This window comes from Hibiscus syriacus, unplaced genomic scaffold, assembly GCF_006381635.1.
Source record: "Hibiscus syriacus cultivar Baekdansim isolate YM2019G1 unplaced genomic scaffold, ASM638163v2 tig00111493_pilon, whole genome shotgun sequence".
NCBI classification, from domain to species: domain Eukaryota; kingdom Viridiplantae; phylum Streptophyta; class Magnoliopsida; order Malvales; family Malvaceae; genus Hibiscus; species Hibiscus syriacus.
This window is the reverse complement of record NW_024063102.1, coordinates 462,383-486,070: the sequence shown is the minus strand read 5'-3', so window position 1 is coordinate 486,070 and position 23,688 is coordinate 462,383. Positions and strand designations below refer to the sequence as shown.

General features: G+C 37.7%; 2 long non-coding RNA genes and 1 pseudogene across 2 annotated transcripts; 2 read left to right on the top strand and 1 right to left on the bottom strand.

Moving 5' to 3' along the window:
- Positions 1-18,129: 18,129 nt before the first annotated feature.
- On the top strand, positions 18,130-19,071 carry LOC120163704. The gene is made up of 5 exons (XR_005519675.1): positions 18,130-18,252; positions 18,433-18,482; positions 18,602-18,706; positions 18,803-18,925; positions 19,038-19,071. It is a non-coding gene; the product is annotated as an uncharacterized LOC120163704 (long non-coding RNA).
- Positions 19,072-19,580: 509 nt separating this feature from the next.
- Positions 19,581-20,121, top strand: LOC120163705. The gene is made up of 3 exons (XR_005519676.1): positions 19,581-19,709; positions 19,818-19,933; positions 20,093-20,121. It is a non-coding gene; the product is annotated as an uncharacterized LOC120163705 (long non-coding RNA).
- Positions 20,122-21,885: 1,764 nt separating this feature from the next.
- LOC120163656 lies at positions 21,886-23,207 on the bottom strand (annotated as a pseudogene).
- Between the last annotated feature and the right edge of the window lie 481 nt (positions 23,208-23,688).

Below are 23,688 nucleotides of genomic sequence, written 5' to 3'. Positions count from 1 at the left end.
ACAAAATAGACAGCAAACTGATCTAAAGCGAACACAGCAACAAAGGGATGGGTCCAAACAGCAGCAGATAACTAATTCACCAAACCTGCTAAAACACAGCAAACATAACCCTACATAACACCATAACTTCTTCAATCTTCAATCCAACTCGCAAAACGCAGCAGCAATGGACAAAATCCATTATACAATCACTCCCCAACAAAGATAAACACATCAACGGACCATCAAAACAAAAACCGCTCATTACTTATGCCTGAAACAAGTGCTGGAAAATGTCGCAACTACCACTAAAGCAAGAGAAACAAGACAGCAAGGCTGCAAAGGACAAGCATAACACGAATCTTGAAGTGATAAAGAGCAACAAGAAAAAGAAGTTATTACAACAAACAAAGAGTTCTTCAAACCAAACAATACCCCACATTCCAATCGATTCTGACAACTGAACAAACCTCTCAAGCTTCCTCCAGAAGACCTGGAGCAGGATCCGAAAACAGAAACAATGAAGCAAAGACCCAGTGAAGAAAACAAAACAGCTGCAGCTGAATCTACACCAAACAATTACAAAATCAGTTCTTACACGATTCCTCAAGCTACTCCAACCTGCGCAACACGTCCCCTCTCGACGCAGAAAAAACCACACCCAAGGCCTCGCTAACAGCGAAAATAGCTTCAGCTTTGTCGAAACGATTTTTACACGGGGAGCGAGGTTTTGAAAATCGCATTAATTTTTAATTATCTTTTTTATGATTGAATTTTAATTAAAAATAATGTGATTTTAGAAAACTTTTCATTTCGAAAATTTGAGAATTCATTCACGATAAAAACACAGATTCGAAGAGTTGCCACCAATCTTTGATTAGGGTGGGATTGGGCACCCAAAAACATTTTTGTCATTTTAAATAAAAATTAATTTTAATTAAAACAACAAATTTAGATCCGCGTTACCAGAAAATGAGTTCGGGAGTCGGTTACGCGTGGGGAAGGATTAACACCCCCACAACGCCCTAAATCGATACCTCGTCGATTAATTAATGTCTTTGCAATGAAATTTACAAATTCGATTTTAATTTGGTTTATGATCCCGACAAACAACACATGAATTTTACAACTATCAAAAGCACCAAAATAGATTAAATTAAAATTACCAGGCCTTTAGAAAGATAAAGAATATTCGATTATTTAAAAATGTCTAGACTAGATCTTAAATAGTTATAACAACCTTTTCTCGATAAATTTAAATAGTCGAACATTTCTTTTTCTTTAATTCCCAAATTTTAAAATGATAAATTCATTCTTTAGGTGTCACTGATGGGATATACTTTTAATTTAAAATCGTCAAATGTGGATATCTAATCAGTTAAGACAACCCACTTCAACAATTTTAAATTAAAAGGATATTACCGTTAGTTAAATTATGTAATAATGTCGAGTTATGCACATGAGGATATCATGCAAAAAAATAAATAAAAATAATAATTAGATAATGTCACACATTCGAATAAACATCTAAGTCTAAAATAAAATATGCGCATACACTAAAATAATATAAATCGCTATAAAAAAAACCTATTGTCAATAACAACAATCTCATATTCAATACTGACATGGGGGATCAAAATAACAGAAAACTAGAACCAAGCATACAAAATAGAAATTAACCATTAAACTCAACAAGCATGCTAAGTGACTAAATTGTCAAATAACCAGAATTACAATTTACATTGGAAAATAAAACATAACATCAACTCAGGACTGACATGTAACACGCGAAACATTCAAGGTTAAATGTCTAAAAAACAGAAGCTAAGTACATTACTAATCAGGACTAAAATGCAACGTGCAAAACATTCAAGGTCAAACGTTTAAAGCAACGAAAAATCAGCTACAACAATACTCAGGACTAAAATAAAAGAAATCTAACAAACAGACCAGAAATATAAGTAACACAAAATGTATACTAACTACCGAAATGGACTAAAATAAACATTATGAAATTTAAGAGCCGGATACATGAAGTTGTGGGAAATTTAAAATAACCTAACCCATACTAAAATGTAACAAACATAAAAATTGAGAACCCAATTAGAAAATTACACAACATTGAAGAAAGAGTTAAAACGAAACATATGAGAACTGCAGGGGACGTCTGCGTGGTTAACCCTCTCCTAGGCGTAGGTCCTAAACGATGCCGTTTAGGAGACTGAAAATATTAGGTACCTTAGGTTTAGTTTTAACCTAATTTTCATTCTAAACTCAGCCTCACTTTGATAAACTCTCCCCCCCCCCCCCCGTCGTTCTCTCAAAGCTCCTCTCATTCTCTCTCAAAGCGACCCAAACGAGACCGTGGCCACCATGGCCGCCACCCAAGGCTCCGATGAAGAGCCACACAAGCTCGAGTCCACCCCGTAAATCGCCTTGGACCCTTAAGCTTCAAATCTCTCATAGCAAGAAACCATAACCCATAAGCTGAAAAATCTTACCCTTGATGACACAAAGAGGTTCGGGTTCCAGGCGGTGGTGATGGTTCTCCTCTCCGACTCAGGAAGGTATGGGTTGTGTGGTTTTGCTTTCTCCAACTTTTTTGGTTAGTGTTGATTACTCGGATATTTTCTTCTTCTTTTTTACTTTCCACTGATGGTTCTTGGTTCCGTGTTCTCTCTGCCTCGTTCGTGATGTTGCAGGTCACGGGTGACGGCCTCGAGGGACTTCCTGTGGGGTGCTCGCGCTGCTCAAGAGGCGTGGATCCTGGATGCTGTCGGCTCGTGAACAGGGTACCTAGGGAGCAGACTTCACGTGGGATGTTGCTCGGTCACAGCTGGGAGCCGAGCCTTGTCTGCTCAGTTGTAGTGCTGGCAGGACGTGGTTCACGAGCTACTGTTGGGCGCTCCACGTGGGGGACGAAACATGGGAGCATGGGCAGCATGGGGCGTTGTGGAGCCAGCTGGTAGCAGGCGTGGACCGCTTGGCATTCACGTGGGCAACTCGGTTGCTGCAACCGGGTCGGGTTGGTGCAACCGGGTCAGGTTGATGAAACTGGGCCAAACTTGGGCCTGATCTGCTTTTTGGGCTCTGGATGTAATTGGGTTTGATGTTGTTGTTGGGCTCTGGATTGGGTCGTAATTATTTGTAATCTAATTTGGTCTTGTAAGTGGACTTTAGAATTAATTTGGATTTTGGATTGACTTTGAATTTGTATCTCAATTTCCAAAACGAAAACGTATACGATATCAATCCAATTAAGCACCAAAGTTTCCAACTGCAAGCTTCCACGATTCATCACTTGAATTCATTCCCCATCGAGCACAAACAACTTCAAATTAATTATCGGTCATCTCCAGGGAATTTAAAAGGCCCGGACAAAATTGGGGTATTACAACTGCCCCTCTTTGCCCGTTATTGTGAACACAAGAACGTAGCAAAGACAAAAAATAACATAATTTTGTCTGACCGCAGCGTCTATTTTCCTTCTTCAGTCTTCTTTAACTTCTCCTCCATCTCACGTGCACATTCCCTTATATTGATTGTTCTGCTTCTTCATACCCGAGAATCTTCGATTTTCTTCCATATCTGACGATTTGATGATTTGCTCCAACATTATTCTGAAAAAGGCTAAAAATGGCTCGGATGCCTTATTATCCTGGTGAAAAACATCCTGCCCGAAGATCTTATGGATGACCCGAAGGACTTATCATCCTGCTCTAAAGGCTTATAGATGACCCGAAGGATTTAAACATCATGCTCGAAAGACTTACTGATGGCCCAAAGGATTTAAGCATCATGCTCAAAAGACTTACTGATGGCCCGAAGGACTTATAAATTGTGAAATTTTGAAAATCGCATTCTTCGTTTTCAAAAATTTCATCTTCTCAAAACATCGTTTTTTCATTTTCAAATTCATTTGAAAACATCATACCCGAAGGTTTTATGGATGGCCCGAAGGACTTATCATCTTGCTCTAAAGGCTTATAGATGACCCGAAGGATTTAAACATCATGCTCGAAAGACTTACTGATGGCCCGAAGGACTTATCAATTGTGAAATTTTGAAAATCGCATTCTTCGTTTTCAAAAATTTCATCTTCTCAAATCATCATTTTTTTTCATTTTCAAATTCATGTGAAAACATCCTACCTGAAGGTTTTATGGATGGCCGGAAGGACTTATCATCTTGCTCTAAAGGCTTACAGATGACCCGAAGGATTAAGCATCATGCTCTAAAGACTTACTGATGGCCCGAAGGATTTAAACATCATGCTCGAAAGACTTATTAATGACCCAAAGGATTTAAACATCATGCTCAAAAGACTTACTGATGGCCCGAAGGACTTATAAATTGTGAAATTTTGAAACTCGCATTCTTTGTTTTAAAAAATTCCAACATCATTTTTTCATTCTCAAATTCATGTGAAAACATCCTACCCGAAGGTTTTATGGATGGCCCGAAGGACTTATCATCTTGCTCTAAAGGCTTACAGATGACCCGAAGGATTTAAGCATCATGCTCGAAAGACTTACTGATGGCCCGAAGGACTTATACATTGTGAAATTTTGAAACTCGCATTCTTTGTTTTCAAAATTTTCATCATCTTAAAACATCATTTTTTCATTTTCAAATTAATGTGAAAACATCCTACCCGAAGATTTTATGGATGGCCCGAAGGACTTATCATCTTGCTCTAAAGGCTTACAGATGACCCGAAGGATTTAAGCATCATGCTCGAAAGACTTACTGATGGCCCGAAGGACTTATACATTGTGAAATTTTGAAACTCACATTCTTCGTTTTCAAAATTTCCAACATCATTTTTTCATTCTCAAATTCATGTGAAAACATCCTACCCGGAGGTCTTATGGATGGCCCGAAGAACTTATCAATTGTGAAATTTTGAAAATCGCATTCTTCATTTTCAAATATTTCATCTTCTCAAATCATCGTTTTTTCATTTTCAAATTAAATGAAAACATCCTACCCGAAGGTTTTATGGATGGATTTGCTTCACTACCCTTCGGTGAAGGCTTAATATGATGCTCCACTACTCTTTAGTGAAGACTTAAAATGGATTGTTTCACTCCTCTTCAGTGAAGGCTTAAAGTGGATTGCTTCACTAATCTCTGGTGAAGGCTTAAGATTGTTTGCTTCACTATCCTCCTGTGAAGGCTTTAGATTGATCTGCTTCACTCCTCTTCGGTGAAGGCTTAAGATTGACTTTTCTCCAATCTCATGTGTGCAAGTCTCTCTTCATACACGAAAATCTTGTTTTTCTTCTACATTTGATGGTCTTCACTTCAAAGCAATGCTTCTTCTGTGGATTAGACCTCTCTGTTTTTCAGGGTATGCCTCTTTAAATGCAACTCTTTGCATTTGAGGTTTGAAATCTTCTTTTCAATCATCGGGATTTTAACATTCTGCATCTTCTCTTTTCAATGGAAGACCTGTCAAAATCATGTGTTTATGCATAAAACATGAATGCAATTAAATATATCTGTGTCATGCATTTTCTTTTATGCATATGATGTTCTCATGAATGCATAAATGTTGAATCAATCTTTGTTTGCCTTCAAAGTGGCGAACTCAATCTTCTTCTATTTGATCATTCTTTCCAGGGTCTGCTTTCTATACTCGTGTAGTAACTCATAGTTTTCAGCTTGCATTTTGACGAGCCCTTTGATCTTCTTCTATCTTCTTGTCGTCTTTGTTTTCTTTCTTCATTTCGGAGAAAATGTTTTCTCTCTCAATATCTTGCCATAGTCAGAAATACGACTGTGTTGCCCCATTTCCGTCCTTGGCTCAATTATGCTTTCAGAGTTATTCTTCCAGGACTCTGCTATTGATCGATGCTCAGTTGATATGATTTACAATGTAAGCTCTGCTCAAATTCACGGTCTGCCCCTGACACTTCAAGTTGCGAGACTCATTCTCAATAATTTCTTGGTCTGAATCTTTTCATCTCAACATGACGTGGGTTCGGTCGTGCCCCAACATTATCTTACACTGGTAAGCGCCTTCAAAATGCCCCATCACCTCAAATTGTAAGGCTCATTCTTCATACCTCCTTGGTCTGAATCTTTTCATCTCAACATGACGTGGGTTCGATCGTACCCCAACATATCACAACTTGAATGTTCTCATTCTTGTGTCACTACACAGTAGTGTTGTCAAATAGTTTGAGGGCATTTTTTCGTGCTACTTAAGAAGTGATCAACCCTTCTAACACAATGTCTTGTATTTTATACAAGTTGTAATATGTGCCCCTTCTGAGCAATGAAGTCATATTCTTCCTAATGGGTTATTGACAACGTCACAAGGAAATATTACCATTTCTTCCTTCATCCATTCTGATCTCTTGGACCGTCTGCTTCAAGATCGCGGAATGCTTCATGTTTTGGCACCGCTTATTCTTTTTCTCCAATAGAGGCACAATGAGCCTCACCAGCTTCAAGGACCTTTTACATTTGAACTCTCCTGTTTGAAAATGCTTTTCCCTTTCTCTTATTTTAGGGATCAAAGAATGAAAGAATTTTATAAAACATTGTCCCTTAATTCAGACTCACAATCAAATCAAATCATAAACATGAGTTCACAGAATATCAAAAGAATCAATAGCTCTTTAATGTTTTCAGGGTTATAGCTCTTTGACAAGTATCAAAATTGAGGGGTTGGTTTTAGGTTGGCTTCCTATTTTCTAAGGCTTCGACCACCAAAATACCATCTCTTTCTTGATCATTGTGACCATCACAACATGCCCTTCTTTCTTGGCTTGGTATTTTAATCGGATGCGGACAAAATGACGCAACTAGTATACTCCATTACTAGACTTTCCAGAACACTTCCATTTCAGTTCTCTGAAATCTTCCATTTGTTCAAGCTTCGTATACTCCTCTAACCAAGGTAGTGCAGAAATATCGATCTAAAAATGAAATTTCTGAGTGCTCGTGTGAAATTGACTATGACAGGTGTTCCTTAACTCCCTTAGTCCATTTTTATCGCAACTCCTTATTTAGATAAACTTGATTTAATTTGCCATTATCGGGCTAGCTGAAATCAGCTTTATTGTAATTTACCTTTATCGGGCTAGCTGAAGGGTTCATCTCATCACAAAGTCTTTGACTTGACAATCACAGTGGAGCATACACCGAATTGCCAGGTACCCGATCAAGGTCATGGTTTGAATATAATCTATTCATAAAGCCAGGGCTTTCGAGTTTCCTCTATAACCAATTGCTTTAGTGGAATAGCTCAGCTTTATTGTATATATATATATTATATATTTTTGATGAGTATGTGGATTCAATTTCTTAAGCTTGTCAAGAAGAACCTGTCATAGTCTAGGTGTTGTTGAATGTCAGAAAATCTCATCGTTAGAGTTCAATTTCCAAGCAACTGACCTAAACTAGATTTACCTACTTGACTATTTCATCCGTAAAGATCATAATCATCATCGAACGTCGCCAACAAAAGTATGGTCTAGTCAGTTTTATAACATCATATACAAAAGATGCCTCATGTTGTCTGCTCCTATACATACCTGAATACCAAGCCTATGGTTCATTCCTTTATGATAGGAGAATGCTATATCGGTCTCTACAATAGAATGGTATGGTGTTCGAGTGTATCTTCTGGGGGTAAGGTTCAGGGTCCTTGTTTTATCAGGTTTCAACCTTGTCATTTTGTCAAAGATTTATAACTATAATCATTAAAGAGCTTTTAATTCAATTGATATTCAAGGAATTTCAAGTCATGAATTTGATTCAAGGCTCACCATCCTTAAAGCAACATAAATTCATTTAAACATCATTGCAAAACTGATGAGAAAGTTCAAAAAACATGTTCAAACAAGATGTTGCAAATGACAAAAGGTTTCGTGATGAACAAAATGATTTTTTTGTGCAGTCAGAATGTTCCATTTATTCTTCCGATGCAGCGATGTTTGATTCGATCGGGCGCTACGCATTGTGCTCTAGTGCCCCACTCTAGCTCGTCATCCATTGTTCCACTAGTTCTTGTGTCAACGTCCCATTTTCTACAAGCATCTCTATCTCTTTCAACAACGGCCTACAATTTCCCGTAGAATGCCCCAATGCCCCCAAGTGAAAATCACAGACACCATCTGGATCATAGCTGTAAGCAGAAGGGTTTGGTTGTACTTTCGCTGGCCTCGGTGTGAGGTATTTACCTTTAACCAAATGAGGATATAGATCCGAGATAGAAGTTTGGTACACTTTCAAAGTACTTTTCGATCGTGTGACCTTCTTTGGACGACTCGAGTAACCAGTTGCCCCTTTTCTCTTACGGTTGTGGGAGCTAGGGACGAGACATTCATTCACCTCATCAGCTATTCGCTCTTCATTTCTTGAGCTTTTGGAAGTGACTTTCAAGTTTCCCTTACTGATTGCATCTTCAATTAACTCGCCAGCCATCATAAGATCCTTGAAGTCATTCGTCGAATTTACCAGCATTAACTCAAAAAATGGAGCTGGAAGAGAATCGTGAAACATATATGAGATTTCCTTTTTCATAAAAGGAGGTTGCACTTGTGTTGCCACTCCTATCCATCTTAAGGCATATTCTTTGAAGCTCTCGGTAGCTTTCATCCTCATCTTTTGAAGGTGATGACGCTTTGGGGCTAAGCCTATAACATATCGATATTGCCCTAGAAAAACATCAGCTAGATTGACCCACGTCTTGATCTGCTCTCTGTTCAACCGGTTATACCACACCACAACTGGCCCAACAAGACTATCATGGAAGTAATGAATCAACAGATTATCATCATCTAAGTACCCTTCCATTTTTCTACAAAACATTTTCAGATGAAATAGAGGGCAACTGGTGCCATCATATTTCTCAAAATTAGGCACCCTAAATTCATGTGGGATGACCAAATCAGGGACCAAACTGAGTTCCCTAGCTTCTAACTCCTTGTGAGAGCCATTAACAACCTTTATATTTTTAATGGCTTCATTCAACCACTTGAACTCGTCTTTAAATTGCTCAAAATTGACGAGTCTCATCTCTCGGTCTGAGTCAGATGCCCCAGGGCAAATTATCACTCTTGATGTACCAATCTGAGATTGATTTCCTCTGTCATCCATTTTCTCTTTACCAGCAGCCTGTGGTATCAGTACTCGGGCCATTTGATTTGATACGTCTTGTAGAGAACCCGATGTTTGATTCCTCGTACCTTGTTGTAATCCGACCAACTGTTCTTGCAACTGATCTTGTGATTTCTCATTAACTTGCTCCATTGCTTCTATTTGTTTGTTCATGATAATGAGGAACAGAATGAATGAATGATCTTGTTATTACTGTTACATAACCTCCCATAAGTTATTTCCATGTTTTCATAATTAATGCATATAAAATGCTTAAATAAATACATGCAATGTTAATGCAAATGCAAAATGCAAATACAAAAGGTGTCATTCTAGAGTGACCATCTTAAAACAACTTTCATTGAACACAAAGGTTTCGGTATATCAAACAAACTTTTACAGATAATGGACAGCTTTCACTCCTAGCTTTTCTATCTCCTTCAAAAGCCAATTTAACTTCCACTCATGCTCAGAGGTTGAGATGTCAATCTGATTTAATTCTCTTGCAAATCCAGCTAAATCAACCCACTTGTGAGCCACATCGCTTGCTTGGGTCATAACCTATTTTATAACGTTGTCACTTTTCTTTATCTTGAGTGTTGATTCTCAGAGCTGCAGACACTGTTGTCGATTTTTCTTTGTAAGAAAGTCATTGTGGTTATGAAACTCTTGCATAAGATTACTACAATCATCCACCATCTTCATCAACTTCTTATTCTTGGCTTTAGTGGCTTCTAGCTCAGCTTCACTCTCCCGTTTATGGCGTTGATGTGAGATTTCTATGTTAGCTATGGCCAAATTCAACGTCTGATTCTTGGCTTGGTATCTACCCAAATCATTGATAGTTGTATCGCACATTTTCTCTGCAATCTGTAATTCATAAGAAAACTTATCCGCTCGGCCTTCATGCACCTTGCAATTCTTTCTCCATTGTTCAACATCATTCTTCAATTTAGTGACTCCTGCTATCCACTCCTCTGGGACATTTCCTATGCCGGAAAATTTAAAGGCGTGGTTGATCCTTTGAAAACTATCCAGCATAACTTCCATCTCTCTGCTTAATCTATCATTCTCGCTCCTTAAATGAAGAATCTGAGCTTCATATCTCGACAAACTATCTTCTTCTTGGATGTCCTCACTGATACCCTTACCTTTGAACACTTTTGGCTCTGACTTAACAGGATAAGCTGCTACCAAAGCGTGTTGTCTTTCCGACTAAAATTCTAATACTCCATGATCTAGAAGATATTGGACTCGATGTTTGAAGGTGGTGCAATTCTCAATGGAATGTCCTTGAACCCCATCATGATATTCACAACGAACATTTCCGTCATACCATCTTGGATATGGAGGCTGCAACGGCTTCACATAATGCGGAGCTACTTCTCGGGCTTCCACTAGTGCATCATACAACTCCTTATATGATATTGGGATAGAATCAAAATGAGAACCACTTTTTGTCTTGGGTTGAACTGCAGTTTCAATTTTTTACTTCCCCCGATGTCTGGAGTAGACTATCAAATGCCACTGCGTTCTGACTGCATGGCTTCTTTTCATTCTTCTGAATTTCTAAAGTTACCACTATTTCTTTGGCGTTTCCAAAGAGCTTGTTGATACGAACCATGATTGGGTGTGACTTCTCATACTGGCTAGAATCAGTAGGCTCTAAAGTAGTCTCTTGTATATTTGACACCTCAAAGTTACTTCCGTCAAGCTCTTTCTTCCTTGTTGTAGAAGTCCCACTTCCTTTGGTCAAAGCATCTATCTTATCCATCATCCTGGACATATGCTCTTTTATCTCTCTTATCTCCTTTTGCTCTTCCTCAGCCATGCGATCTTTAGGTGCAGAATAGCTATCCACCATTCTCGAAGCTTTCTCATGATGCCACTTCTTGACTGTGTTATAGCTTGCTTGATCACAAAACCCTTTGTCCATCATGAAAACCTTTTACTATGATGAACACCCACAAATCAACACCTTTTGATTATGTCATGGTCATGCAATGCAGACAGAGAAAACAAAACAACATAAAAACAAGTTAGTACACACAAGACATCAAAAGGACCCAAAAGTAACAATAGCACAATGAATTTATAATCATTATAAGAATGCAAATGCAAACGCAGATACAAAAGGTGTTAATTCCAAAAGTGACCACTATAGAACAACCTTCATTTAGAACACAAGAATTCATTACACCATGTGATCAAAATACAATTGTAACTCGTCATCTCTTCATTTCCTTGAGTCGTACTCTTCATGAAATCTGGCATTGCACCTCCAAAATTGTCGGCGTACTTTATTGTCTTTGATGAAGTCGAACGTCCTTAAATTGAATCTTGGGATCTCCATCTTCACTTTAAATGCAAAATGGTCTTCATGTCTTTGTGAAGCTTCTTCTCGTCCTTGGTATTACTGCATATATCCCTTGAGGGAACATCTTCGGCCTTTGTTCATTTGAAAAGAGTCTTCAATCAACTTCTAATCTTCATTCATCAGATGTATTTCTTTGTGGATCGGTCATCAATCAGTTTTAGATTTCTTCATTCATCAGATGTCCATCTTCATGAATCGCTTAAATGTCTTTGGATCTCCCGATTTTGACTACATGGCTAAGAGTTTCTCGCCCCATTATGACCAGCCTTCTTATTAGTCAATCACTTGTGAATTAACACCTTTGAATGACATGAAGATGCAAATGCAATAAATCCAAAATAAAATAGACAAAAAATGGGTTAGTACTCATAAGATAAACAGGATAGCAAGTACCATAAATATCAAATAAAACCTACCCTCACATGTTGACTACCCATTCATGCTTAGTAGATCCTACCCAACATGATATCTACCCCCATGCTTTGTTATTCACAAAAAGTCCTAACCGCATGATAACTAATTCGCATGCTTGTACGAGAAAATAAACCTAACCGCATGATTTCTAGTTCGCATGTTTTGTTCGAGAAAATAAACCTAACCGCATGATTTCTAGTTCGCATACATTTATTCAAAAAGCGAAAATAAATGACTCGAAAACTTTTCCTTGTGTACACTCCTCACAGAACTCTTAAGGTTCGGGTTAGGCACAACCTAAGTTCAAGCTCTATGTTCACTACATGCTGAGTTCGGTTCTAAAGCATTAGGTTCTCGAATTATCCTTGTCGGTGCCCCCCTTGGGCTGCCGAACCCTCAATCCTGGCCCATCACAGGCTTTAGGGATCGAGTTCAACTTCGAGGGAACACACATCCTTATGTCCATGCGGAGGTGAATACCATCACGAGGATCATAAGGCGTGAGCTCCAGGAGTGATCCACTATCCCATGCGGAGGTGAAAACCACACGAGGAAGTAGTCTCTCACTCCTACTTAAATAGGATAGAGCGGGGTTTTAGCTCATGTTATGCAAATACAACTGTGCAGTGTGTGAGGAAAAGCGAAAATAAAACAACACATATTCACTTAAACACTCAAAAGATCAAACTTCTTTGAACACAATTAATCTGAAACCATTAACAAACAGATCAGTACAACTATTTATTGGTTAATCAAATTACAAACAAACAATATTAAAACCAAACAGGGGATCAAAAACCAAATTAAAACGAACTTATAACTTTCATTTGTAAAGACAATCAATTAACCGACTATAGGCCTGACCCTCTGAAAAAAAACGTCCCCAGCAGAGTCGCCAGCTGTCGAAACGATTTTTACACGGGGGGGAGCGAGGTTTTGAAAATCGCATCAATTTTTAATTATCTTCTTTACGATTGAATTTTAATTAAAAACAATGTGATTTTAGAAAACCTTTCGTTTTGAAAATTTGGGAATTCATTCACGATAAAAACACAGGTTCGAAGAGTCGCCACCAATCTTTGATTAGGGTGTGATTGGGCACCCAAAAACATTTTCGTCATTTTAAATAAAAATTAATTTTAATTAAAACAACAAATTTAGATCCGCGTTACCAGAAAATTAGTTCGGGAGTCGGTTACGCGTGGGGAAGGATTAGCACCCCCACAGCGCCCTAAATCGGTACCTCGTCGATTAATTAATGTCTTTGCAATGAAATTTACAAATTCGATTTTAATTTGGTTTATGATCCCGACAAACAACACATGAATTTTACAACTATCAAAAGCACCAAAATAGATTAAATTAAAATTACCAGGCTTTTAGAAAGATAAAGAATATTCGATTATTTAAAAATGTCGAGACTAGATCTTAAATAGTTATAACAACATTTTCTCGATAAATTTAAATAGTCGAACATTTCTTTTTCTTCCATTCCCAAATTTTAAAATGATAAATTCATTCCTTAGGTGTCACTGATGGGATATACTTTTAATTTTAAATCGTCAAAAGCGGATATCTAATCAGTTAAGACAACCCACTTCAACAATTTTAAATTAAAATGATATTACCCTTAGTTAAATTATGTAATAATGTCGAGTTATGCACATGAGGATATCATGCAAAAAAATAAATAAAAATAATAATTAGATAATGTCACACATTCGAATAAACATCCAAGTCTAAAATAAAATATGCGCATACACTAAAATAATATAAATCGCTATAAAAAACCTACTGTCAATAACAACAATCTCATATTCAATACTGACATGGGGGATCAAAATAACAGAAAACTAGAACCAAGCATACAAAATAGAAATTAACCATTAAACTCAACAAGCATGCTAAGTGACTAAATTGTCAAATAACCAGAATTACAATTTACATTGGAAAATAAAACATAACATCAACTCAGGACTGACATGTAACACGCGAAACATTCAAGGTTAAATGTCTAAAAAACAGAAGCTAAGTACATTACTAATCAGGACTAAAATGCAACGTGCAAAACATTCAAGGTCAAACGTTTAAAGCAACGAAAAATCAGCTACAACAATACTCAGGACTAAAATAAAAGAAATCTAAAAAACAGACCAGAAATATAAGTAACACAAAATGTATACTAACTACCGAAATGGACTAAAATAAACATTATGAAATTTAAGAGCCGGATACATGAAGTTGTGGGAAATTTAAAATAACCTAACCCATACTAAAATGTAACAAACATAAAAATTGAGAACCCAATTAGAAAATTACACAACATTGAAGAAAGAGTTAAAACGAAACATATGAGAACTGCAGGGGACGTCTGCGTGGTTAACCCTCTCCTAGGCGTAGGTCCTAAACGGTGTCGTTTAGGAGACTGAAAATATTAGGTACCTTAGGTTTAGTTTTAACCTAATTTTCATTCTAAACTCAGCCTCACTTTGATAAACTCTTCCCCCCTTCTCTCAAAGCTCCTCTCATTCTCTCTCAAAGCGACCCAAATGAGACCGTGGCCACCATGGTCGCCACCCAAGGCTCCGATGAGGAGCCACACAAGCTCGAGTCCACCCCGTAAATCACCTTGGACCCTTAAGCTTCAAATCTCTCACAGCAAGAAACCATAACCCATAAGCTGAAAAATCTTACCCTTGATGACACAAAGAGGTTCGGGTTCCAGGCGGTGGTGATGGTTCTCCTCTCCGACTCAGAAAGGTATGGGTTGTGTGGTTTTGCTTTCTCCAACTTTTTTTGTTAGTGTTGATTACTCGGATATTTTCTTCTTCTTTTTTTTGCTTTCCACTGATGGTTCTTGGTTCCGTGTTCTCTCTGCCTCGTTCGTGATGTTGCAGGTCACGGGTGACGGCCTCGAGGGACTTCCCGTGGGGTGCTCGCGCTGCTCGAGAGGCGTGGATCCTGGATGCTGTCGGCTCATGAATAGGGTACGTGGGGAGCAGACTTCACGTGGGATGTTGCTCGGTCACAGCTGGGAGCCGAGCCTTGTCTGCTCAGTTGTAGTGCTGGCAGGACGTGGTTCACGAGCTATTGTTGGGCGCTCCATGTGGGGGACGAAACATGGGAGCATGGGCAGCCTGGGGCATTGTGGAGCCAGCTGGTAGCAGGCGTGAACCGCTTGGCATTCACGTGGGCAACTCGGTTGCTGCAACCGGGTCGGGTTGGTGCAATCGGGTCGGGTTGATGAAACTGGGCCAAACTTGGGCCTGATCTGCTTTTTGGGCTCTGGATGTAATTGGGTTTGATGTTGTTGTTGGGCTCTGGATTGGGTCGTAATTATTTGTAATCTAATTTGGTCTTGTAAGTGGACTTTAGAATTAATTTGGATTTTGGATTGACTTTGAATTTGTATCTCAATTTCCAAAACGAAAACGTATACGATATCAATCCAATTAAGCACAAAAGTTTCCAACTGCAAGCTTCCACGATTCATCACTTGAATTCATTCCCCATCGAGCACAAACAACTTCAAATTAATTATCGGTCATCTCGAAGGAATTTAAAAGGCCCGGACAAAATTAGGGTATTACAAGCTTCATTTGTTGAACCAGATTGGCAGCCATAATTAACCCCGTCTAGAACTTTGTCGACCTTGTTCAATCTTGAGGATTGGAACCCACCACAGCTTTTCAATTTCACCTTCTTCCTTTTTAGAGCTTTACCTTTCTTAGAAGCTCCCTTGTCAACCGAATTCACTCATTTATCAGCACTTAATAAATTATTTTCATCAAGTGAATTCTTCAAATCCATATTCTCCTTCAGAATTTGTGCAGTAGAATCCAGGCGCGAAACTTCTGCTAGCCCCTCTTTCACTACTCTGAAGGATGATACTTCTTCAACAGTGACATCCATCAATCTTGAATTATTAGAAATTGACTAGGACGCCCAAAGCTTATCCAAGTCCCTGTTTATTTCCACCAGCCCAACACTCTCATCTACGGGTTGAATACTTAGCCCAACATGAGAAATAATCGGGACATCAGGCCAAGCCCCCTCAACAACTGTCGCCCTAACCTCATTAATAACATCATGCTCTGATCTTCAATCCACCGATCCAACATCATTATCACTCCTATGACAAGAAGAAACACAAAGATCTACTACGTTAACACCAGTCTCGGGACCAATTCCATCAGCGCACGCTTCTTCGATCGGAGGGCCTACATCACACTCTTCTTTGATCAGAGGATCGGCGGTTACTTCTTCGGCAGCTGTTTGCCACACTCCACCACCAGCTAGAGAGCCGTCTATGAACATTCGAACCTCTTCCTGGATTTCAGCCGGATTTTGATGGAGTAAATTCTTTCATTAAAAACAATAGATACCTTATCTGGAATGTCTGAAACAAACTATACTTCCAACAGAATCTACGCTACATCAAACCTAGCCCGACTTCGAGTGTCTTCATCTATCGCTACAACTTTGCCCCACAAACTGCCTAAATCCATGAAGAACCTCTCACTCCATACTGAGAGCGGAACATCCATCAAAGTAATTCAGACGTTAACTTTGATTTTATTCTCATAGCCTTCCAGTAATTCCAGCTCATCAAACCAACAACGAACCCAATCATCTCTTTTAGACCAACAAATATGACGATCCTTTTCATTTTTAATTTGAATAACGACGAGGAGTTCATGCCAGATACTGACCTTGACTTCTAAACCTTCTGCACTAAAGGTTGTTTGCACAATATCTTCGTTATACATATTTTTTTATTTTTCCAACTAAACAATTATGGCACCATGAAACCTCCTTCTTCGAAATAGAAATATTCCTAATATTACGATCGGCTTTTGGTGCTAAACTAGGAACATTATCTTTAACAATCGAAACGTGAACTACATTTTCCGGCACTGATTTTTTACTAGGAGGAACGCTATCTTCATCAGCGTGTAATTTTCCATCTTCTGTCTGCAGACCTCCAAGGGCTTCCTTAAAGGACCAAGAATCTCGTAACGATGGCTTTTGAACTTTTTTAAAAACTCTATCAGTCTCAGACCTCTTATGCTTTGCTACATCCTTGTTATCATGAAAAACTCTAATCTTATAACCGTTCATAATCCTACCATCGACATTACGGACCGATGTTTCAGCGTCCGATTTGCTTAGAAACCTGACAAAGGAAAAAGTGGAACCGAATGCTTGTCTACTTTTGCTTCTATATGCTATAAACACGTCAGTCACAACACCATACTCCTTGAAAGCTTCCTTTAGAGTTTCTGAATGGATCCTCTTACCCACATTGTTAACAAACACAGAAAACCATTTGGAGACACGAATCGGATCCTCCACTACTGATTCTCTCCTCATCTTTCAAACTTTGTGAAAAATCTATGAATTTTGATAGAAAACTTCTGTGATAGATCTTGACAAAGTAACACAACCATCGAACAGGAAGGAATAAAAACCTAGTTTACTGTGGCTTTTACACAAACACCTTGCATGTAGAAGTAGCAGTCACAAATTGACTCCAGAAACAAGCTATATTATCACAATCCCACACCGAGGAGAAGATTAACTCAAGAACTTTAATACAAAATACTTAAGAAAACCAAAATTCCAGCACGAACTAGCAAACAAACTAAAAAGAAATAAAAACCAAAATTCCAGCACGAACCAGCAAACAAACTAAAAAGAAATAAATAACACTGGTAGAAGAGAAAGAGTCGATCTCACCAAGCTAGAAGAGCATACTGAATCAATCGTAATCCCAAAATCATTCTCTAAACTCTAAACCCCTAAATTACAACCAAGAATTGGCTTTCCAATGGGGTCGACTCTCGTAATCAAACTCATATCAGTACTCTCTGTTGTTCTCTCTTCAAGATTCAACCGCCATGAAAGATGACCAGCAACCTATCTCAATATTTGGAACCCCTTCACTCATCTCAAACTGCAATCTTTTTATAATCAAAACAAACTTATGATTTAATTTGAGAACACAATTACATCAGGTTATAATGATTTGATCAGCCAAATTGGACTAAAATTTCCAAACCATGGGCAAGTTGGTTAAAATCGTATATAATAAGGCATTTTTGGTCACTGAGGCGATTTTCTCTTTCTCATATTCACCCAGCTTTATTCCTCCAAACCATTTGATAATTGTTAATTATGGTATTTAAAATGCTAAATTGACGCTAGGATTGAATTATTGTTGTAAAACAAATGGAGCTGAACTAATGTCTTCTTATCTCCACAGATTCCCGCACATGTTTGTTTAATAACAGACTTTTTCCCTGGTGGAGAGTTATTTGCCCTGCTTGATAAGCAACCTATGAAAATGTTCAAAGAAGAATCTGCAAGGTGATAAGCACTAAAAAGAACCCGTTCTTCTTACTTGAAAAACATGAATCCTTCCTTGCATGTGGAATTTAATCATCTCCTCATAAAAAGTGGGACTAGGCTTCTCTGACAGAAACAGATTGATTCCTAGTACTTCTCCTAGTGTCTGATATTATTACTGCTATGTAATTGGTTTTCCAGGTTCTATGCAGCTGAGGTTGTCATTGTTTTGGAATATCTTCATTGCCTAGGTATCTTAATAAACTTGGAACAGATATATTTGGCAATATTAGCACTTCTTTTTTCCTTGTATCTTGATCGACTCAAAAGTCGCAATAATATGATTCAACTATTTTCTGGTTTATAACAGGAATAATATATCGAGACTTGAAGCCAGAAAATATTCTACTTCAAAAGGATGGCCACATCGTATTAACCGACTTCGATTTATCTTCTGACTTCTTGTAATTCCAGGGTATGCCATTTTTATGTTTTTACTTGGTATTTGATAAGATTGTTTGATAAATAGCGATAGATTTTGCATGAGATTAAAGTTTATAATAATTTGCAGGTTTTAAAGCATCCCATGCCTAACAAGAGAAGAAGATCTGGGAGTCAACAACCTCCTACGTTTGTTGCAGAACCATCTACAGAGTCGAATTCATTTGTTGAAACCGAAGAAAACATTGCTCCGGTAAAATGATTCAATTCAATTCATGCTTAATGTTCACAAGTTCAACTCCATTTATAATTTATTGTAGTTGCAACAAATAATATGTTCCCTTTCATATATTTCTTGCTTTCAGGAAATTATTACCTGTGTGGGACACAGTAGCACCATTGATTGGTGGTCTCTTGGTAAGTAAATGGTGATTTTGTGTAATTCCATTCTAAACTGGGTCTAGAGCATTGCTAATATTCTGTTAAACATGACATGCATGGAATTACATTTGGAATTTAGGTATTTTGCTGTATGAGATGATTTACGGCCGGAAGCCTTTTCGGGGTAAAAACAGGCAGAAGACTTTCTACAACATCTTGAACAAAGAACTCGCTTTCCCAAATAGCATTCCGGTACAATTATAATCCATCGAGTACGAATGATTTATATAGCAGTAGATTATATAACTTTCACCATCTTTCTGAAGATGACATAACAGAATTGTTTGGCAGAAACATAATATTTATGGATTTTGAACTACAATCAGTATGTTCATGCAATTTTAACTATTTAGATTCTCCACATGTTCTTATTGTTTTCTAGATACATCAGATGAAGTACAAGAACCAGATTCTGTGATATAACTGTTTACCTGTGCTGCTGAACTGAAATGCAGGTTAGTCTCGCAGCTAGGCAGTTGATTAACGCATTGTTAAACCGAGACCCATCCAGCCGTTTAGGGTCGAGGACTGGCACCACTGAAATTAAACAACACCCTTTCTTCCATGGCATTAATTGGCCTCTTATACGCTACACGGTAATCACACTTCCGCCTACATTAGAAAACTGAAACCAATTCGATAAGAAGATAACTTGTTGCTGCCGCTTCTGATACATTGTTTTGATTATTGTTTTTCACTTGCAGAGCCCACCGCCATTGGAAGTACCTCTTCATTTAACCAAGAAAGATACAAGTACCAAATACGTAAAGTGGGAAGAAGTGCTTGTTAGTTCTATTGACATGGATACTTTCTTCTAAAGGTTCGTTAACCAATCGTAGCTTTAAAAAACTATCGACGCCATCATATAGATTATGTCGTAATGTAGATTTACCTTGCTTATAGTAATTTCAGAAAGAATGATCCATAGAATCTACTTTTACACTAAACGAGTATGAACTCTTAAAATAGGACATTGCAGTACGACAAAAAACAAGATGCTTCCCAGTAAACAAGATGCTTCCCAGTGCGATTCAAGATGAAGCTAGCTGGTGACAGTGCACTTGCTGATTACAAAAGATCGACAGATTAGTCCTTATTAACATATAGACTATTTTGGCTGGTTAGGCTGGGAGACAGAAGTGACGGGTAGATCAATGTCATACCTTGAAGTCAGTTACTTGGAGGAGCCTCCAGGTTAAAAACTCCATAGTCAAGCTGTACCATGAATTTGACTTGATACTGGGAATTGTATACTAAATTTAAGTTCTATAAGATTTTGCTTAATGAAAACAGAGATAGTTGATATGAAACTCCAAGATTAGCAAAACTGAAAACCAGATAGCTTGGCATATTCTTCTAGGACCAAAGACAAAAATTTGTTCCAGAGCACTTGATACGGAAGTCCGAATTGTCTCTGAAAATGGAGGTTGGACTCACATCAACCTCTTTTTCACTTTTTTTACCCAGATCTTATCCTCATTCTTTCCAGATTTTGCAAGTATTACCACTATGACATGATTGCTTCAACAAGCCTACAACTGCCTGTTTCAGCTCCCCTCAACAGAAAAGGAAGAAACAAATACAAAGGAAGCAGGATTCAATGATTCACCACTAAAACATTATGCAGTTTCCTCCTATCTGCATTAAACATGTGAATCAATTAAAGGGGAAAACATTAAGCTAATAGCCAATCAACCACAAATCCCTAGAAAGTTCATGTCATTTTCTTTATATATGCTAGTAGCTTAGCCATTGTCCATAGCTCCGGCTGCCTCTAACATCTGCTGCCATTCTTGACATTTTATTCACAAAACCTCAACATATAATATTGCAGAATAATATAGCCCTATGTGATGCAATAAAAAAGGGAATAACATGAGAAATACGCTTATCTGAAATTATTAAGAAAGATATTGAAGACTATGGAACACCTGACCAGCAAAATTATGACTTTTTGTGGCAAAGAACCATGCGATTCTATTAGTAGAGTGCGGGACTATGAGGTTCTATAGTCAGGGATCAAACCTTGGTAACCTCAAAATATATAAACAGAAACAACAACTTGCTTCGAAAAGCAGCTTTCATCCAATTACATCAGCAGCACTTGCAAGACAGTACTAGACGCTTATGCAGCGATAAGGTACAAGAGATATCATGAAGGTAAGGGATATTAATTAGGATCTCTATTTGCATCTGTTTACACAGCTTGAGCAATAAACAGAATTCAAACGTGAATTACCTTAGGCATTCTTATCACTGGATCAACTGATATGAAATGAGAACTCTGCATGTCAACATTTTTCGGGGGATAAATTTGGTATTAAGAAAGCAGGAAAACTGCTACAGTGGTACTGTTTTAGACCATGTACAAATACAAATCAAACAATATGCTTATAAGCCTAAAACGAAATCTATACACAATCAATGGTTCACCCTATTAGACCTATTAATATTGGTTCCTGTAAGTTTAATACTAATCAAATCTTTAATATTTTTATAAACTTCCTGTGCATTTGACTGTTGAGCTTAAAGCATCAGTTGTTCCTCTCTCCATAGCAGATATACATATGCTGTCCAGGCAAGCCTCATAATAATGACGATCTCCATGTTTCCCTATCCTTTTGTTTCTCTTCTTGCTAACCCATTTATCAAATCATTCTGTCAAATATATTCTGATATGATTTTAGTTTTTTTTTCCTGCAATGTCTACAGTTTAGGACACAACACACTTACCAGCAATTATCTGCAAAGGCACCATTATTGTTGCTTTGATTTTATCATGCAGATAACAGTTGAAAAGCATACCAACCAACACATTCAGGCAGCAAAATAAAGAAATGAGTTGTAAAAAGAAAAGAAGAGGTAACATCCATTCATTAAGTCTAAGAAGCTTCCATATCATAAATGTGAACAAATAACAGGAAACCAAGAAAAAAGGGGCAGGACAAGGAGACTTAAAAAAGGAGTTAGAATGTTTTCTGAGATGTTTTCTTCCCAAATATTGCTTCCCAAACCAAAGGGAAAAAAGGTGCTTTCTTGTCCAGAAACTGTCTCAAAGCTTTATCATTAACCAAAAATCCCTTCTGTTTTAAAGTTCCAATAACCTTCTCTGCTTCTTCCACGCCCTTCTCCTTACACAACCCCTCAACCAAGCCCACAAAAGTGGGGACATTTGGAGAATGTCCAGCGTCAAGCATTTCCAAACAAAACTCAATAGCATCATCCAAGTGATTACATATATACAATCCTTGAATCAGAACACTATAACTAAAGGCATTGGGAACCACACCTTTTGATTGCATCTTCCTGAAAATTCTCTTTGCATCATCGAGTTTGTGTGCTTTGCAGAAGCCATCAACAACAGCTGTATATACAACAACTTCCGGGATTGTACCCTTTTCCCTCATTAATCTGAAAAGCTTCATTGCTTCTTGGATAAGCCCATCTTTACATAGACCGTCGAGCATGGCTACAGCATTGGGGATAAGACCATTTTCTTTCATTTTCTTGAAAATCTCATCAGCATCCTGTGGTGGGGTAACCTTTTCTTCATGCTCTTTCCTATGCATTGCTTCTCAATATGGGGGCAGTTTTTCTCTCTTGTTAACAAGCCCAAGCTTGAACTTTTCCAGGAAGTTCACATCAGATTGAGAATATTCTCTCTTCTTTATAAGATCGGAATCAAATCTGGCCGTGGGATGCTGAAACGAGGAACCATTACGATCAAAGTTAGCTCCTTTGTTTTCTAGTGTAGAGGGATTGAAAGGCCTTTGACCCCTTGAGGGCCTAATGGGGATACGTTGAGAGACCTCAGCATCGTTCTCGTTGCTATTAAAACCGATGGGTTCGTTTTCTCTGATGGGTCGTCTTCTATCGCTGAAAGGGCGCGTTTGCAAGAGATATAACGAAGGGGATGCTCTTGAAATGGGGTAATGGGGCTTCAAGGTGAAAATCTTCATCAGCTTCACGAAAACCCACCGAGATTGTGATGATTCCATATTATTGCACTAGTTTCGAGTATCAAAGGTTGATCATTTCCTTTTCAATTCAAAGGAACTGCTATGGGTTTGACAGGGAATGAGGGTTTAAGCTCAGATAAGTTGGTTTTGAGCCCAAAAGGAAACAGATGGAGGGGAAACATTAGGGTGATTTTGATTCAATACTTTGGTAGCATTATCTTTCGAAATAGGATTATCGGAATGTAACACTACTTAACACATTATTAAGGATATGTTGTATTGTTGTGTTTGTTTCGTTTAGTAAGAATGTAATATTACAGTGTTTGCTTAAAAGAATAAAATATTATTACAATGTATATTTTACCAAATTATTCTTATTATATATCAATTTTTTTAACAAGTTAAATTGTAAATATTCAAATAAAAATATTTGTATAAAAGATCATAGAAAATATATTTTTTTAATATTTTTAATTTATATATATATTTTTAAATTTTAAATTCATAAAATTTATATAAATTTTTACAAAATGTAAAAGATAAATAGATTTAATGAAAGAGTTTAATTTTATTTTAACCTTTAAATTTCATATAAAATTTTAATTTGGATTTTTTT